The 17,465-nt window shown below is 46.0% G+C and overlaps 1 protein-coding gene across 18 annotated transcripts in view; it reads right to left on the bottom strand.

Annotated features, from left to right (window-relative positions):
• Positions 1-17,465, bottom strand: part of MEGF11 (multiple EGF like domains 11) — a 384,547-nt gene that overhangs the window by 341,407 nt on the left and 25,675 nt on the right. The gene's annotated exons all lie outside the window — the stretch shown is intronic.

The following is a 17,465-nucleotide window of genomic DNA, read 5'->3' on the forward strand; positions in this document are numbered from 1 at the left end:
TTATGAGACTTATTAGGTACCTTTCTCAACTAAAGCGCTTCCCAGGTGGCTCAGTGGTAAAGAATTCGCCTGCTGAGACAGAAGATGCAGGAGACTCAGGTTTGATCCCTGGGTCTGGAAGATCCCCTGGAATAGGGCATGGCAACCCACTTCAATATTCTTGCCTGGAAAACCCCGTGGACAGAGGAGCCTGGTGGGCTACAGTCCATAGAGTCACAAAGAATCAGACACGACTGAGTGATTAAGTCGTGTCTTGCACGTATGATCAAATAAGGAAACAGATACTCTGTTCATTCTCAGCTGGGTTATTACAGTTGATGATCACCTGTCTATGTGTCCCCAAAATTTAAAGATGGCAGAAAAAACAGAATCACCAAGCATTTACATTGATTTGGTTAATCTCCACAGGAAAATATAACCAAACAAAAGGAACAAAATGAAAGCTGGCTGGCGAGTTGCCATTTTAAGACACTCAGTTCAATTAAGCTGAAAGCCTGTTCTCAGGGCCATGGCAATAGTTCCCCAACACTGCCAGCACACCAGCTCTCCAGCAAGAGTTAAGATTCCTCAAAGCCGAGGAGGAAGGAATCCCTGGAATCTGCACCTGAACCTCTTTCCCATGTAGGACTAACTTCTCAGATCACGGCTGACAGCCTGTCATCCCTCCCTGCTGCCTGGGGCTCAATGGGTGTCCTGGGATCCAAGGTGGGGGTCATAGGTTCTATCGTCAGAGTCCAACTTCTCATTTTTTATTGTTTGCTTGCTTGTCTGTTTGCTTTATAAAAGATAGACCCTGGTGGGAATCCAGGGTGTGTTTTGCCACTAACTGGCCTCAGTTTTCTCATCTTTAAAATGGGGATGTCCTTAGACCATGGAAACCTAGATGTTAGCTCCTACACTATTGATAATTTGCAGCATAACTCCCTGATCAGCAAAATCACTCTAAAGAGCCCACTTATTCCATGAACTTGAAGCTTAAAAGTGCTGGGGCAGAAAGGATAGATAGCCTTTTCCACACATGATACCAGACCCATGTGACATTCATGGGCAAAAAGTGAACCTTGACCTAAGTCTTATCTAGATATACTGACACAGGTAAAAACAAGACCTCCCTGGTGGTCCAGTGGTCAAGAATCTGCCTTCCATGCGGGGGATGCAGGTTCAGTCTCTGGTTGGGGACCTAAGACTCCACATACCACAACTAAGCCCTTACTCCACAATCACTGAGCCCGTACGGTCCAGAGCCCACATGCCACAACAACGAGGCCCGTGCGCCGCAGCAAAAAGTCTCTGCACAGCAACGAAGACCCAGCGCAGCCAAAAGAAAGGTTTTACAAATCAAATCTTTCACTCGGCAAAAGACAGCGTTAAAATGAAAAGGCATGACAGAGTGGGAGAAAATCTTTGCACATTATAAAACAAAGGACTGGTATCTAGAAACTTTATAAAGAACTTGCTCATCTCAACAGTAGGAAGTCAACAATCCAACTGAAAAAATGGGTAAAATACTTGAACTACTTCACCAAAGAGGATATACAGATGATGAATAAGCACATGAAAAGATGTTTGACATCATCAGTCATTAGGGGAATGAAAATTAAAACCACAGTGAGATATCACTCAGGATCTCATGTCAGAATTGCTAAGATAAAAATTAGTGATAAGAACAAATGCTTGCAAGGATGTAGAAAAACTGACTCACTCATGCATTGCTGGAGGCATTGAAAATAATACAGCCACTCTGGAAAAGAACTTGGCAGTTTCTTAAAAAGCTAAACATGCAACTATCATACAACCCAGCAATTGCACTTTGGGGTACCTATCCCAGAGTAATAAAAACTTACATTGACACAGAATCCTTCACAAGAAAGTTTATAGCAGTTTTATTTGTAACAGTCAAAACTTGGAAACAACCCAGATGTCCTTCAATGTGTGACTGGTTAAACACACTATAGTGCACCAATACAATGTGTAGGAGGCTGAGGTGACCCCAAAATTCATGTTCACCCAGAACCTCAAAATACGACGTTATTTGAAAATATGGTCTTAACAAATTTAATTAGTTAAGATGAGGTCAGGGACTCTGCTTGTAGTCCAATGGTTAAGAATCTCCAATTCAGGAAAGAATCTACCAATTCAGGAAACACTGGTTTGATCCCTGGTCCTGGAAGATCCCACATGCCACAGAGCAACTATGCCTGAGTACCACAACTACCGAGCCCGTGCACCCGAGAGCCTGTGCTCCACAAAAAGAGAAACCCACACACCGCAACTAGAGAGCATCCCCCATTTGTCACAACTAGAAAAAACCTACGTGCAGAAACAAAGACCCAGAGCAGCCAAAAATAAGTTATTTGTTTACAAAAGATCAGGTCATACTGGACAAAGGGGATCCTGGAATCCAATGAGCAGTGTCCTTATGAGAAGACCATGTGATGATGGCGTAGTGAGTGTACCTACAAATCAGGAACACCAAGTGTTGCTAACAGTTAGCAGAATCTAGGAAGGAACAAGGAAAGATTCTTCCCTAGGGCTTCTGAGGGAGCATGGCCCTGCTGACACCTTGATCTCCGACTTCTGGCCTCCAGAACTCTGAGAAAATACATTTCCATTGTTATAAGCCACCCCGTCTGTGATACTTTGTTACAGCAGCCCTAGGAACTAACACACCGAGGGATGTTACTCAGCAATAAAAAGGAAAAAATTGAGCCACACAACAACCTGGATGAATCTCCAGAGAATTATCCAGAGTGAAAAAATCCCATCTCAAAAGGTTACATACTGTGTGTCTCCATTTATATGACATTCTCAAAATGACAAAATTAGAGTGATGGAAACCAGATCAGTGGTCACCAGGGGAGCAGGTAAGGAAGGGCAGGACTATAAAAGGGTAGCATGAGGGAGTTTTGGGGGTGATTGAACCGTTCTGTATCCTGATTGTGGTAGTGGTTCAATAAATCTATGAGTGTGACAAAATTCTGATACACACACACACATGCACAAAGTACGTCCTTGTAAAAACTGCTGAAATCCAAATAAGATCTGTAGTTTAGTTACAAGAATGGTGGTAATGTCAATTCCTAGTGTTCTTACTTATACTGTGATTATGTAAGATGTTATCATTGGGGGAAGCTGTGAGGAGTACCTGGGAATTGTACTATTTTTGCAAAGTCTACATGAGCCTAAAATTATTTCAAATTAAAAATATTTTAAAAGGAGTGTTGGGAGGATTCAATATGTTTTACAAGTGTAAGGAAAAAGATGTCGTTACTATTTTAAAGTTGACTCCTAAAGAGCTCTGAAGGCAGACAAACCTAAGCTAGCATTTCAGCTTCACCACTTACAAACTCTGTAGTCTTGGGCAAGTCCTTTCACTTCTCTGAGCCCCTGGCTCTTCACATGGAAGTTCTCCTAGAGGAATCATGACATGCAGCATACATATTACCCACCCATGAGATGCTGTGTATAAAAGCATCTGTACTTTGCAACCGTAATGGAATCAGTCAGTTCCCATCTTTACCTCAAACAACGCACCTCCAATTTGTCTTCTGGTCCTACTGTGGTACTTGATTCCACTCTTCAAGATCAGACAAGCTTCTCCTGAAAAGCCAGGTCCCTCTAATATGCAGGTCTTCCATATCCCTCACCTGGGGCCGGGCTGCACCTGAAGCTCAGACCTCCGTGGAAACAACACCCCTTCCCGTAACACAGGCCAAGCTTTGCAAAGTTCCCCTGCCACTTGACCCTCAGTGTTAACAGGGTACTGCTGGTAACCTTCCCAGCTCAGAGACCCCAACTACCATCCCTTCCCTTTCTTCCCCTCCATCTTGATCCTAGCTATCACTCCAATGTTCTCGCAAAAACAGAAGTTGTTCCTTTATGCTTGCAAAATACAGTTTAACACAGTACTTTTTACCCATGTGTTATGCCTTCTTAGGGACCCAGCAAGACCCTAGCTGGAGGCAAAGCAAATGTAAAAATCCCACTTTTCCAAATCAAAGAGGTACACATGAGAGAGGTGTTTGAGGACTAGGAAGGAGAGAGCCAGCACAATTAATCGCATACTGGATGCCAGGCACTTTATTTTCTTTCATGTGATTATTACAACAAGATTATGACAGTGACAGATTTTATTTGGCTCCAAAATCACTGCAGATGGTGACTGCAGCCATGAAATTAAAAGATGTTTGCTTCCTGGAAGGAAAGCTATGACAAACCTAGACAGCATATTAAAAAGCAGAGACATCACTTTGCCAGCAAAGGTCCATATAGTCAGAACTATGGTTTTTCCAGTACTCATGTAGGGATATGAGAGTTGGACCATAAGGAAGACTGGGTGCTGAAGAATTGCTGCTTTCAAATTATGGTGTTGGAGAACACTCTTGAGAGTCCCTTGGACAGCAAGGAGATCAAACCAGTCAATCCTAAATATACATTGGAAGGATTGATGCTGAAGCTCCAGTTCTTTGGCTACCTGATGCGAAAAGCCAGCTCATTAGAAAGGACCCTGATGCTGGGAAAGATTGAAGACAAAAGGAGAAGTGGGCGGCAGAGGATGAGATGGTTAGATTTGAGCAAACTCATTGAGTTCATGGAGGACAAAGGAGCCTGGCATGCTGCAGTCCATTAGGTCGCCAAGAGTCAGACACAACTTAGAGACTAAACAATGACAAAAGTATTATTAAATCTCCATTTTGCAAACCAAACGCCTCAGTTCAGAAAGGTTAAGTAACATCCAACAACACACAGCCCGTAAAGGCAGAATGGGGATCAGACCCAAGCCCGCCTGACTCCAAAGCAGGGATTTTTCCTTTACAACAGGCACGAAGTCCAGCATGCTCTCATCCACCCATTCATTCATTACACTCCCTTTTACCAAGAAGCAATTGGAAATCCTTTCTCTGTGGGGATCTCCTGAATTGGCCAGACCCGTGAGTGCTCTGGCAGCACACATGTGAGGATCTTCAGCTGTCCCTCTTCACTCTGCATTCCCAAAGGCTCAATCCGTCCTTATTACATTCTGTGTTTCCATGCTGGGATTTCCCTGGAGCATCCTTTGCCTTCCCTAGGCAATGACCCCACCGTCACTTCTCGGTCTTGCCCTCCAGGTTTCTCCTACACCTCCCCAACTTTATAGACAGCTAGAGTCTTGGCTGTGTCCAGTGTCAGGCTGGAAGGACCCTCAGAGAGCATTCAAGATGACTTTGAGATGCACAGAGAGCAAGGCACTTGCCTCCATCTCTACAGTGACATGTGGCAGGACCAGGACTAGCCCTCGGACCTCCTAGCTCGTGTCCAGCCCTGTCCACACAGGCCCCCACACAGCATCACTCCATCACCTCCAACAGATCTGCCTGTGCCCCTCCTGGCATCTCTCCTGGTTGCCTGGGTCAGGGGCTCACAGAGGTTACAGGACTCCCTCTCCCATCCATACTCCTAAATCCTGCCTGTCCTCCCAGCTCCAGCTCAATCCTGCCTTTCCCCTGAAATTGTTCCAGGTTATTCCAGCCCACAAGGGTCTCTCCTTCCATCAATCACTGCTGCTTCGGCCCTCCGTTCCCCTGATACCTCCAAGTCTCATATGATTTCACAATCATCATGGCCCTTAGTTTCATCTTCCCTCCACTGCCAGACCACCACCCTCTCCAGTGCACCTGACCTACCTGAGTGAACAGAAAATCAAAAAAGTGTGGCAGGGTGGATAGAACACAGATTGCTTGTCCATATTATACCCCTTATGGGGGAATCTCTCTTATCTTTTCCCAAACTTATGGGATTTGCCATTCCATGCCCCCAAAGGACAATCTAGAACATACCTCATCCCATGATAGCATTGTCTAATAACCTACTCAGAACTAAACTTTGGGGTAAAATTCCACTATTGAGGCTTGCTCCCCTCGACTAATTGGGATGCCAGGATCAAACCAAGTCTTCCACCCCCATTATATAAAGCCACATAAAAGCTGCTCCTGCTAACAGCACTTTCCTGATATCCTCAAGCTGGCCTGCAATAAGTATTCCTAATTGTGCTTGTTAAAAAGTGGATTTATGAATCCCAATTAGGCCACTCGCACTTATGCGGCAGCAGTTTTCAATACCACCCAACCTTCCTTCTTCCCAGGATGAAATTATTTTTGGTGGGTGACAGGATAATTACTAAAACATAAAAAGACCCACTCGGTACCACAGCAGCAGCTTCAGCAATTGTGTGAAGAGGGCTCGAGGACAAGCAGCGTTTGGATGGCAAATTTAAAGCCATGTTAAGCTTCTGCCACTCTACACCATCAACCACGCTGGCACCACTCCTGGTTTCTCCTTGGAGTCAATACAACCTTCTAGATACCCAGCCCCACCTGCCTTACCTTCCCCCTGTTCTTTATTTCCCAGCTGCTCCCCACCTACACTCTTGCCTTTTCCTCCCAGAGCAAGTTCGTCCTTCTCAACAGCCTTTCCTCATTCCCACTCACCCGCGTCTCCTTGGAGAAGTCAGTTCCTCAGGAAGCCTTCCTTCCTTGACCCAGCCTCTCACACCCACTGCTGCTCAAGCACTCACCATACCCATGTGAATGCTCAGCTGTGTGTGTGTGTCTCTAGCTCTGGCCTGTGAGCTCCTTGAGGGTAAGGGCTGAGTCTAACTCATCTTGACATCCCAGGATCTCCGTCACTCATTCACTCCTTTCTTTCCTTTAACAAATTTGTCAGAACCCAATCAAAACATGGGCAAAGGATCTGAACAGACATTTCTCCAAAGAAGATACACAAATGGCCAATAGGCACACAAAAGATGCTCAACATCAGTAATCATTAGGAAAATGCAAATCAAAGCCACAGCAAGATATAACCTCACCCCATCAAGATTCAGTTCAGTTCAGTCACTCAGTCGTGTCCGACTCTTTGTGACCCCATGAATTGCAGCATGCCAGGCCTCCCTGTCCATCACCAACTCCTGGAGTTTACTTAAACTCACGCCCATCGAGTCAGTGATGCCATCTAGCCATCTCATCCTCTGTCATCCCTTTCTCCTCCTGCCCCCAATCCCTCCCAGCATCAGGGTCTTTTCCAATGAGTCAACTCTTCGCATGAGGTGGCCAAAGTATTGGAGTTTCAGCTTCAGCATCAGTCCTTCCAAAGAACACCCAGGACTTATCTCCTTTAGGATGGACTGCTTGGATCTCCTTGCAGTCCAAGGGACTCTCAAGAGTCTTCTCCAACACCACAGTTCAAAAGCATCAATTTTTCGGCGCTCAGCTTTCTTCACAGTCCAACTCTCACATCCATACATGACCACTGGAAAAACCATAGCCTTGACCAGACGGACCTTTGTTGGCAAAGTAATGTCTCTGCTTTTTAATATGCTATCTAGGTTGGTCATAACTTTCCTTCCAAGGAGTAAGCATCTTTTAATTTCATGGCTGCAGTCACCATCTGCAGTGATTTTGGAGCCCAAAAAATAAAGTCTGACACTGCTTCCACTGTTTCCCCATCTATTTCCCATGAAGTGATGGGACCAGATGCCATGATCTTAGTTTTCTGAATGTTGAGCTTTAAGCCAACTTTTTCACTCTCCTCTTTCACTTTCATCAAGAGGCTTTGTAGTTCCTGTTCACTTTCTGCCATAAGGGTGGTGTCATCTGCATATCTGAGATTATTGATATTTCTCCTGGCAATCTTGATTCCAGCTTGTGCTTCTTCCAGCCCAGTGTTTCTCATGATTTACTCTGCATATAAGTTAAATAAGCAGGGTGACAATATACAGCTTTGACGTACTCCTTTTCCTATTTGGAACCAGTCTGTTGTTCCATGTCCAGTTCTAACTGTTGCTTCCTGACCTGCATATAGGTTTCTCAAGAGGTGGGTCAGGTGGTCTGGTATTCCCATCTCTTTCAGAATTTTCCACAGTTTATTGTGATCCACACAGTCAAAGTCTTTGGCATCAAGATAGCAACTATCAAAAGAACAGAATTCAAGAGGGAGGGTATATATGTATACCCACAACTGATTCATGTTGATGTTTGGCAGAAGCCAACATGATTCTATAAAGTAATTATCCTTCGATTAAAAAGTAGGTACATTTAAAATTTTAAAAAAACAACAGCCAATAACAGGTGTTAACGAGGATGTGGAGAAACCAGAACCCTCACACTGCTGGTGGGGATGTACAATGGTCCAGGCACTTTGGAAAACAGTCTGGCTCTTCCTAAAATGTTAAACACAAAGTTACCATATGACCCAGCAATTTCACTCCTACATATATATCCAGCAAAAATGAAAACACATCTGTGCAAAGATGTGTACACAAACTTCATTGTAGCATCATCCTCCATGAGCCCAATGCAGGCAGCCTGGGTTTGATTCCTAGACAGGAAACTAGATCCCACATGCCTCAACTAAGAGCCCATATTCTGCAACTAAAGATCCTGCACATGAAACTAAGACCCAGTGCAGCCAAATGAGTATAAATATAAATAATATACTAAAATCATTGAATTGTATGCTTTCCAATGATGAGTTATATGGTATGTGGATTATTTTTCAATAAAGCTATTGCCAAAATTTTTTAATCACTTATTGGGCACTTACTATGTGGGGGCAGGGGGCAAAGCAAGGACAAAGCCCTAGGAGCCGGAGCCCCCTGGACACAACTCTATTCAGGGTGGGTAAGTATGGAGCCTCTTTCTTCCACTATTATATAACCTCCCTCAAGATCTGTTTGGCCTAACAAGACAGTGACTGACCTCTTTCAATCAATAACAGGACCACTTGCTACTTTGAGACATAAAATACTATAGAAGTGAAGAGAAGTTTCTAAAATGAGATCACTTAGTGTCAAATCCTAGCTTTGCCTCTTATCAGCTGTGCGACCTTGCACAAGTTACTTCATGTCTCTGAGCCTTGGTTTTTGTCATCTATAAAATGAAAGGATAATAATAATCCACCTCACAAGGCCATTGTGTAGATAAAGTCAATTGATACATATAAATGACTGGTCATAATATAAATGCTATGCAAGGATTCAGTACTGTTCAGTTCAGTCGTTCAGTCATGTCCAACTCTTTGTGACCCCATGAACTGCAGCACGCCAGGCTTCCCTGTCCATCACCAACTCCCAGAGCTTGCTCAAATTCATGTCCATCGAATCGGTGAAGCCATCCAACCATCTCATCCTCTGTTGTCGCCTTCTCCTCCAGCCTTTAATCTTTCCCAGCATCAGGGTCTTTTACAGTGACTCAGTTCTTCCCATCAGGTGGCCAAAGTATTGGAGTTTCAGCTTCAACATCAGACCTTCCAATGAATATTCAGGACTGACTTCCTTTACAATGGACTGGTTTGATCTCCTTACAGTCCAAAGGACTCTCAAGAGTCTTCTCCAACACTGCAGTTCAAAAGAATCAATTCTTCGGTGTTCAGCTTTCTTTGTAACCCACCTCTTACATCCATACATGACTATTGGAAAGACCATAGTTTTCACTAGATGGACCTTTGTTGGCAAACTAATGTCTCTTCTTTTTAATATGTTGTCTAGGTTGGTCATAGCTTTTCTTCCAAGAAGCAAGGGTCTTTTAATTTCATGGCTGAAATCACCATCTGCAGTGAATTTGGAGCCCCCAAAAATAAAACCTGTCACTGTTTCCATTGTTTCCCCACCTATTTGGCATGAAGTGATGGGACCAGATGGCATGATCTTAGTTTTCTGAATGTTGAGTATTAAGCCAACTTTTTCATTCTCCTCTAGCACTTTCATCAAGAGGCTCTTTAGTTCTTCTTCGCTTTCTGCTACAAGCGTAGTGTCATCTACATATCTGAGGTTACTGATATTTCTCCCGGTAATCTTGATTCCAGCTTGTGCTTCATCCAGCCTAGGATTTCACATGATGTACTCTGAATGTAAGTCAAATAAGCAGGGTGACAATATACAGCCTTGTTATACTCCTTTCCCGATTTGGAACCAGTCTGTTGTTCCATGTCCAGTTCTAACTGTTGCCTCTTGACCTGCATACAGATTTCTCATGAGGCAGGTAAGGTGGTCTGGTATTCCCATCTCTTGGAGAATTTTCCACAGTTTGTTATGATCCACACAGTCAAAGGCTTTGGTGCAGTCAATAAAGCAGAAGAAGATGCTTTCTGGAATGCTCCTGCTTTTTCGATGATCCAGCAGATGTTGGCAATTTTATCTCTGGTTCCTCTGCCTTTTCTCAATCCAGCTTGAACATCTGGAAGTTCATGGTTCACATACTGTTGAAGCCTGGCTTGGAGAATTTTGAACATCACCTTGCTAGCGTGTGAGATGAGTGTAACAGTGTGTTAGTTTGGTATTGCCTTTCTTTGGGGTTGGAATGAAAACTGACCTTTTCCAGTCCTGTGGCCACTGCTGAGTTTTCCAAATTTGCTGGCATATTGAGTGCAGAACTTTCACAGCATCATCTTCTAGAATTTGAAATAGTTCAACTGGAATTCCATCACCTCCACTAGCTTTGTTCACAGTGATGCTTCCTGAGGCCCACTTGACTTCGCATTCCAGGATGTCTGGTTCTAGGTGAGTGATCACAGCATCGTAGTTATCTGGGTCATGAAGATCTTTTTGTATAGCTCTTCTGAGTATTCTTGTACCTCTTCTTAATATTTTCTGCTTCTGTTAAGTCCATACCATTTCTGTTCTTTATTGTGCCCATCTTTGCATGAAATGTTCCCTTGGTATCTCTGATTGTCTTGAAGAGATCTCCAGTCTTTCCCATTCGATTGTTTTCCTCTATTTCTTTGCATTGATCACTGAGGAAGGCTTTCTTATCTCTCCTTGTTGTTCTTTGGAACTCTGCCTTCAAATGGGTGTATCTTTCCTTTTCTCCTTTGCCTTTCACTTCTCTTCTTTTCTCAGCTATTTATAAGCCCTCCTCAGACAACCATTTTGCCCTTTTGCATTTCTTTTTCTTGGGGATGGTCTTGATCACTGCCTCCTGTACAATGTCATGAACCTCTATCCATAGTTCTTCATGCACTCTATCAGATCTAATTCCTTGAATCTATTTGTCACTTCCACTGTATAATCATAAGGGATTTGATTTAGGTCATACCTGAATGGTCTAGTGGTTTTCCCTACTTTCTTCAATTTAAGTCTGAATTTCACAATAAGGAGTTCATGATCTGAGCCACAATCAGCTCCCGGTCTTGTTTTTGCTGACTGTATAGAGCTTCTCCATCTTTGGCTGCAAAGAATATAATCAATCTGATTTAGATATTGACCATCTACCTGGTGATGTCCATGCATAGAGTCTTCTCTTGTGTTGTTGGAAGAGGGTGTTTGCTATGACCAGTGCATTCTCTTGGCAAAACTTTGTTAGCCATTGACCTGATTCATTTTGTACTCCAAGGCCAAATTTGCCTGTAACTCCAGGTATCTCTTGACTTCCTACTTTTGCATTCCAGTCCCCTGTAATGAAAATGACATCTTTTGGGGGTGTTAGTTCTAGAAGGTCTTGTAGGTCTTCATAGAACCATTCAACTTCAGCTTCTTCAGCACTACTGGTTGGACATAGGCTTGGATTACCATGATATTCTCTGGTTTGCCTTGGAAATGAACAGAGATCATTCTGTCATTTTTGAGATTGCACCCAAGAACTGCATTTTGGACTCTTTCATTGACTATGTGGGTTAGTCCATTTCTTCTAAGGGATTCTTTTCCACAGTAGTAAATATAACGTCATCTGAGTTAAATTCAGCCATTCCAGTCCATTTCAGTTCACTGATTCCTAAAATGTAGATGTTTACTCTTGCCATCTCCTGTTTGACCACTTCCAATTTGCTTTGATTCATGAACCTAACATTCCAGGTTATGGAATGTTGCAATATTCCATATGCAATTATGCAATATTGCTTTATACAGCATCGGAGTTTACTTTATACTATCTAGCTATACAAGGATTAGCTAGAAATTTTCCCTAGATGCAGAAGTGAATCTCATTGCTTGGTTTAGTGATAGGCAAGTCTTAAAAAATTCATATTCATTTCACTTCTAAGCACCCATTTCTACTGGAGGTATACAGTTCTTCCCCTAGCCCAAGAACTAGACCCTAGTTCTTCTCCCACAGGGAAGCGTCCTGGACATAGAGGATGTGAGAGCAAGAAAGAACATGGCAGGACTTTCCTGGTAATCCAGCGGTTAAGAGTCCACCTGGAAATGCAGAGAATATGGGTTCGATCCCAGGTCCGGAAGGATCTCACATGCTGCGGGGCAACTAAGCCCATAAGCCACACCTCCTAATGCCCAGCACACTACAGCCGGTGCGCTGAAACAAGACAAGCCCCCGCAATGAGAAGCCCGAGCGCCGCAGCTAGCGAGTAGCCCCCGGTCGCTGCAGAGAAAGCCCACATGTAGCAACAAAGACCCGGTGCAGCAAAAAATAAGTAAATAGGTTTTTAAATTTTTTTAAAGGAAAGAAAAAAATGCAGCAGTGTAGCCTGGGCATCTCAAAGACCCTGAGACAAGGAGGCAGGTGCGCGGCAGGGAGAGGCCAGGGCAGCGGAACGGCTGCCCGGAGAAGCCCGGCCCTGCCGTCTGCACTGCCCGCGGAGCTGAGAGCCTGGCACGGGTTCGCGCTAGGGCCCAGCCGGCACCTCCACCAGCGCCTGTTCCGGAGCAGCGCCAAGGCCCAGCCTAGGAGCATCTCTCCTCCTGGGGGGGAAACTCGAGCAGCCCCGCCCTGCCCCGCCCCAGAGAGGCGCCTCTGCAGTGGAGTTGCCCTCTGTCCACGCCGCACTGCTTCAGAACAGCGTCCAAAGCCAGCGTTCTCCCCGGAAAGGTGACGTCTGAGGAACTGTGCTGAGGGCAACTGGCTTTAGCAGCCCCAGTGAGGCGGTAGGGCCCAGCACTCAGCGGGTTGACACCACCCTACACCCAACCAGCTTCGTCCACCCGGTGTGGGTCATTAAAACGCTTCCCTAACAACTGCCCTTTGGAGGGTCACATCAGGGTCACACCCGCTCACAGACACACATCTGCAAGCACACACTCACATACACTCCCATAAATAGTTCACACACATACATGATCACAGACACACACACACACAGATATGCATGCACATATAATACACTATCCTATACACCAGCAGTCCCCAACTTGTTGGCACCAGAGACTGGTTTCCTGGAAGACAATTACAGTTTTTCTATGGGCCCAGCAGGGAGGGGATGGTTTCAGAATGATTCAAGCGTATTACATCTATTGTGCATCTAACGCTGCCACTGATGTGACAGGAGGTACCAGTTCTCAGCCCAGAGGCTGGGGACCCCAGCTATACACACTGACACACACTCATATACAGTCACACACTGAAGTACACACAGTCTGAAAACACACACAGTCAGACACACATTCACATTCATACACATGCAAACATGCTCATACCACACGTCTACTTCCTGACACTTTCAGACCCACAGCCTGCCTCAGACTCACACATACACGCATGCATAAATTACATATTCACATAAACATGCAAGCAGATGCTCATGCAGGTCCACAGTCACACCTATGTTCTCACATCCTTACACACTTACCCAGCGGCAGCCCTTCAGCCCTCCAGGCCCCAGGCTCTGCTGAGCAGACCGGCAGCAGGGGGCCAGTGGTTAAGTCAGAAGATTGTTTTCCCATTTGCCGGGCCCTTTACCTCCTTCAGAAAATTGTTACCTGGACAAGATTCCCAGGGAGGCGGCAAGAAGCAGGAAACACACACAGGTCCAAAAAGACCTCTGAACAAAGCCCATGGTGGAAGAAGACTCAGGATGCCCAGAGCCCGCGGGGAGTTAAGACTGATACGGATGGGACAGCTTTCTTAGGTCCATAGAAAACACCCAGAGTTTCCATTTACGGAGAACATCTTCCGACACTACCTCCCAAGTCCCTGCTCTACTGCTAACCCGAGAATCACCTCGAACCTCAGTTTTCCCCTGGAGATGCACGAAGCTCAAATGAGAGCATATATGGAAATTGCTGCACCAGTGCCTGCCGCAATAGTAAGCCTCAGCAAACGATAGCTTTTATTCTTGACATTATTATTGATATTGACTGTTAATGAAAATAAATCCTACAGCAATCCCATGAGGCATTATTTTCCTCATTCTGTATAAGTGAAAACAAAAGCCAGGCACTTCAGATGATTTGTGCCCAAGACCACATGTCTGAACGGGAGAGCTGGGCTCAGGCCCCTACTTCAGGGATCTCCTTCCTCTGCTCCGTGCCCACTGCCCCCCAGGGGACTGCGTCTCCTGCCTGGCCCCATGTTTTGAGCTTCTCCCTGCCTCTCAACATCTTCCTGAAGAGTGGGCAGAGGGGTAGAGGGGAAGGGAAAAAGCAGACGATGTCTTTCCTTCCAGTTCATTCCATGGACATGGTCCACGCTCTGCTGTCTGGGACGTGCTCTGAAACGGCTCTTAGCTTCCATTTCTTCATCCCCATTCCACCTGAGGCTCCCAGGGAAGGGTCATCCTAGCCCAGCGAGGCAGCAGATCCGTTTATGCTTTAGATTCCTCCTCCTAAGCTCAACCACCCAGCCTCTGGCACTGCCCCGGCCCCCTCAAACACCCACCAGAGTAACTAGGGGTGGAGGCACAAGACCCCAAGAGCTAGCCCAGGTTCCTGTTCTTGCTTCAGCCCAACACCACCCTGTGACCTCGGACCGGTCACCTCCCTTCTCTGGGTCTCCATCTGCCCTCTGCCCAATGAGGGGACAAGAAGGTCATCACGCTATAACACTCTCGGAGGCTGGGAAGCTACCAGAATCTCAAAATCCAAGGCAGGCTCGTGAGTAAGGTAATTTGTGGTGAGGGAGCTTTTTAAATCACAGCACAGCAGGAAGGCTCTTCAGAAAACGCTGCACATAGAGAGTATTCAGGTAATAGAGTCAAGAAGAGACGCTGCCCTGCCCGGGGGCCTACTGGTGGGCTGTCCCCCCTCCTTGCCCCCAACCACGGAGCCCTCACGTTCAGCCAGGCCTGCTCCTCCTCCTCTGGGCTCCCCGTTACAGCAGGCATGCCCAGCCTCTGGGATCTAACGTCTGATGATCTGAGGTGGAGCTGATATATTAATAATAATAGAAATAAATTGCACAATAAGTGTAATGTGCTTGAATCACCCTGCAACCATCCCCCTCAACCCTTGGTCCATGAAACAGGTCTCTAGTGACAAAAATGTTGGGACTGCTGCTTTAGGGCCACTTGCAGACGCCCAGAGAATCCCAGAGAAGGGTGTGGCTGGTGGAGGGGGTGCCCGCCCACTTGTACATGCCCACAGACACACACTGGAGAGGACAGGATGGAAACCAGGCCAGGCAGGCCTGCAGGGGAGGAGCTCCTCAGCCCCCAGGAATAACAGCCCCCCACCCACAGAGGGAACTGCTTCTCGAGACTGGGCCACGCAGACTGAAGCATCTCCTACTACAGCTAAATGGATTTGGATTTGTCAACACTGCGTTGGACGTTTTCCATGAATTCCTGTGGATCTTCTCTGCATATTTCTCCCTCTGCTTTGGGTTCCAGGAGGCTGACAGGTATGGGTTGCATCAGAGGCTCCCTTGATCTCTGGGTTCACCCATGATCAATTGGGCTCTGCCAACGGGGCAGCCAGCAGGAAGTTGGAGGAGAGTGAGCAGGATCACTAAGATGTGGCTGCATCCTTTCTGGAAAGCCACTCTCTTATCAGGCAGCCCTCTGTACGCAGTACCCTCTCCAAGTCCTCATGGGCCCACGGGTTGGGGTGCTAACAGCTCTTATGGTTGTTGGTCTCAGGATACTGCACTGTCCTTTGCTAATTTCCCAAACCTTTGTAAACAGCCCTTTTACTAAGTTCTCATCAAATTACCCAGGTTGACTGTGCCACCTATTTCCATCAGTATTCTAATATATCACTCAGGTAGCATGTTCTTGATTGAATCGTGGCAAGACCATCATGACCAGAAAAAAGTCAGGCAGAAATAACTCTGGAGTTACCTGGCCTTACGGCTTTGCATATAACGGAGCTCTCAGTGATGGGATCCTCACTCTGAATGCCCACTAGGACCCAGCAGAAGATGTCAGTGAGTCCAAGACTCCCAAGGGACCATGGTGACCCAGATAGCATGCACCCTGGTGGGACAGGAAGCCACCACTCAGCTCCCTCCACTATGGCCAGGCCGGAATGCAGGCCTGGAGTTGCAGATCTTCTAATTATTCAAAGGAAATTGGAAATACATATTTTTATGTGAAATTCTCTCTTGGCTCACATGTTTTAAAAGCAAAACTCAAGCCAAATGCATCTGCAGCCAACAGAGAATTGTTTGTTCCCCGACAAGTTACACTCTGATACTGAGATTCCATCTTCTGTGCAGACGATTTGGAGCAATGATAGCTTTGGTGGCCCTGCCAAGGCTGCAAACTCTGAATCTCTGAGTCTCTGCCTCAGGGAAGGAAGAAGGCCGGCAAGCGTCCTTGAGGCAGAGGGCCCTTGGCAAAGCTCAGACCACAGGGAAAGATGGGCAGCATCAACAGTAATGCCAATGGCCCCAGGTCAGGAACAGGGAGCCGGGCAAGATGAGGAACTGGATTGCAGTGATTAGAAGGGGTGACCCACTGGACCATGAATCAGCCTCAGAAAGTTTTGGGTTACTTGGGGTTTGTTTGTTCTTTCATTCATTTCTTTAGTACCAAACTCTGTTTTGAGGATGCATCAAGTTCTATCTGAAGGTTGCAGAGGTGCACAGTCCCCATCCTGATGGGGAAGGTGATGATAGCATCTTTATCTCCTGGGAGACAGGCAAATTAGCATCATTCACAAAGGCTGGTGTAGTTTATCCTCCTTCAGAACCATCCAATCACTGGGTGCTTAGATGCCTGTGTTCTGGAAACAGCATCTTATCCCTCCAGCTGCCTCCAGGCTCAGCCAAACTTCCAGGCTCGCTGGGAGAGGAAAATCTCTCCAAGGAGGAAAAGGCTCCAACTAGACGTCCCTGGTGGCTTAGTTGGTAAAGAATCTGCCTGCAATGCAGGAAACACAGATTCGATCCCGGGGTGAGGAAGATCCCCTGGAGGAAGAAATGGCAACCCAGTCCAGTGTTCCTGCTCGGAGGATTCCACAGGAACCTGGCAGGCGACAGTCCACGGGGTCAGAAACAGCTGGACACAAGTGACTAGCACTTGAACACTTAGACACCCCTTGGCCTTCTACTCGTTTTCTTTCCTGAATTGCTTCAGAATTGTTGAATCCCTCGTCTGGCACTGCCCAGGCCCCACCAGGTATTGCCAGGCTGTCTTCTGATCTTCAGTCTGTCTCATCCCTCCACTAGATTGGAAGCCCCACCAGGAGCAGGGCTGGGTTTTAAGCTTTGCACCCCATCTAAGCTCCCCCTATCTTCTTACAAATGGAGTTCCATAAGTATCCACATGATTGGGCGTTTTTGGTGATAAGACTGGGTAGAAATTATAAGCAGAATAATAATGAC

Source organism: Odocoileus virginianus, chromosome 6, assembly GCF_023699985.2.
Source record: "Odocoileus virginianus isolate 20LAN1187 ecotype Illinois chromosome 6, Ovbor_1.2, whole genome shotgun sequence".
In the NCBI taxonomy this organism is placed as follows: domain Eukaryota; kingdom Metazoa; phylum Chordata; class Mammalia; order Artiodactyla; family Cervidae; genus Odocoileus; species Odocoileus virginianus.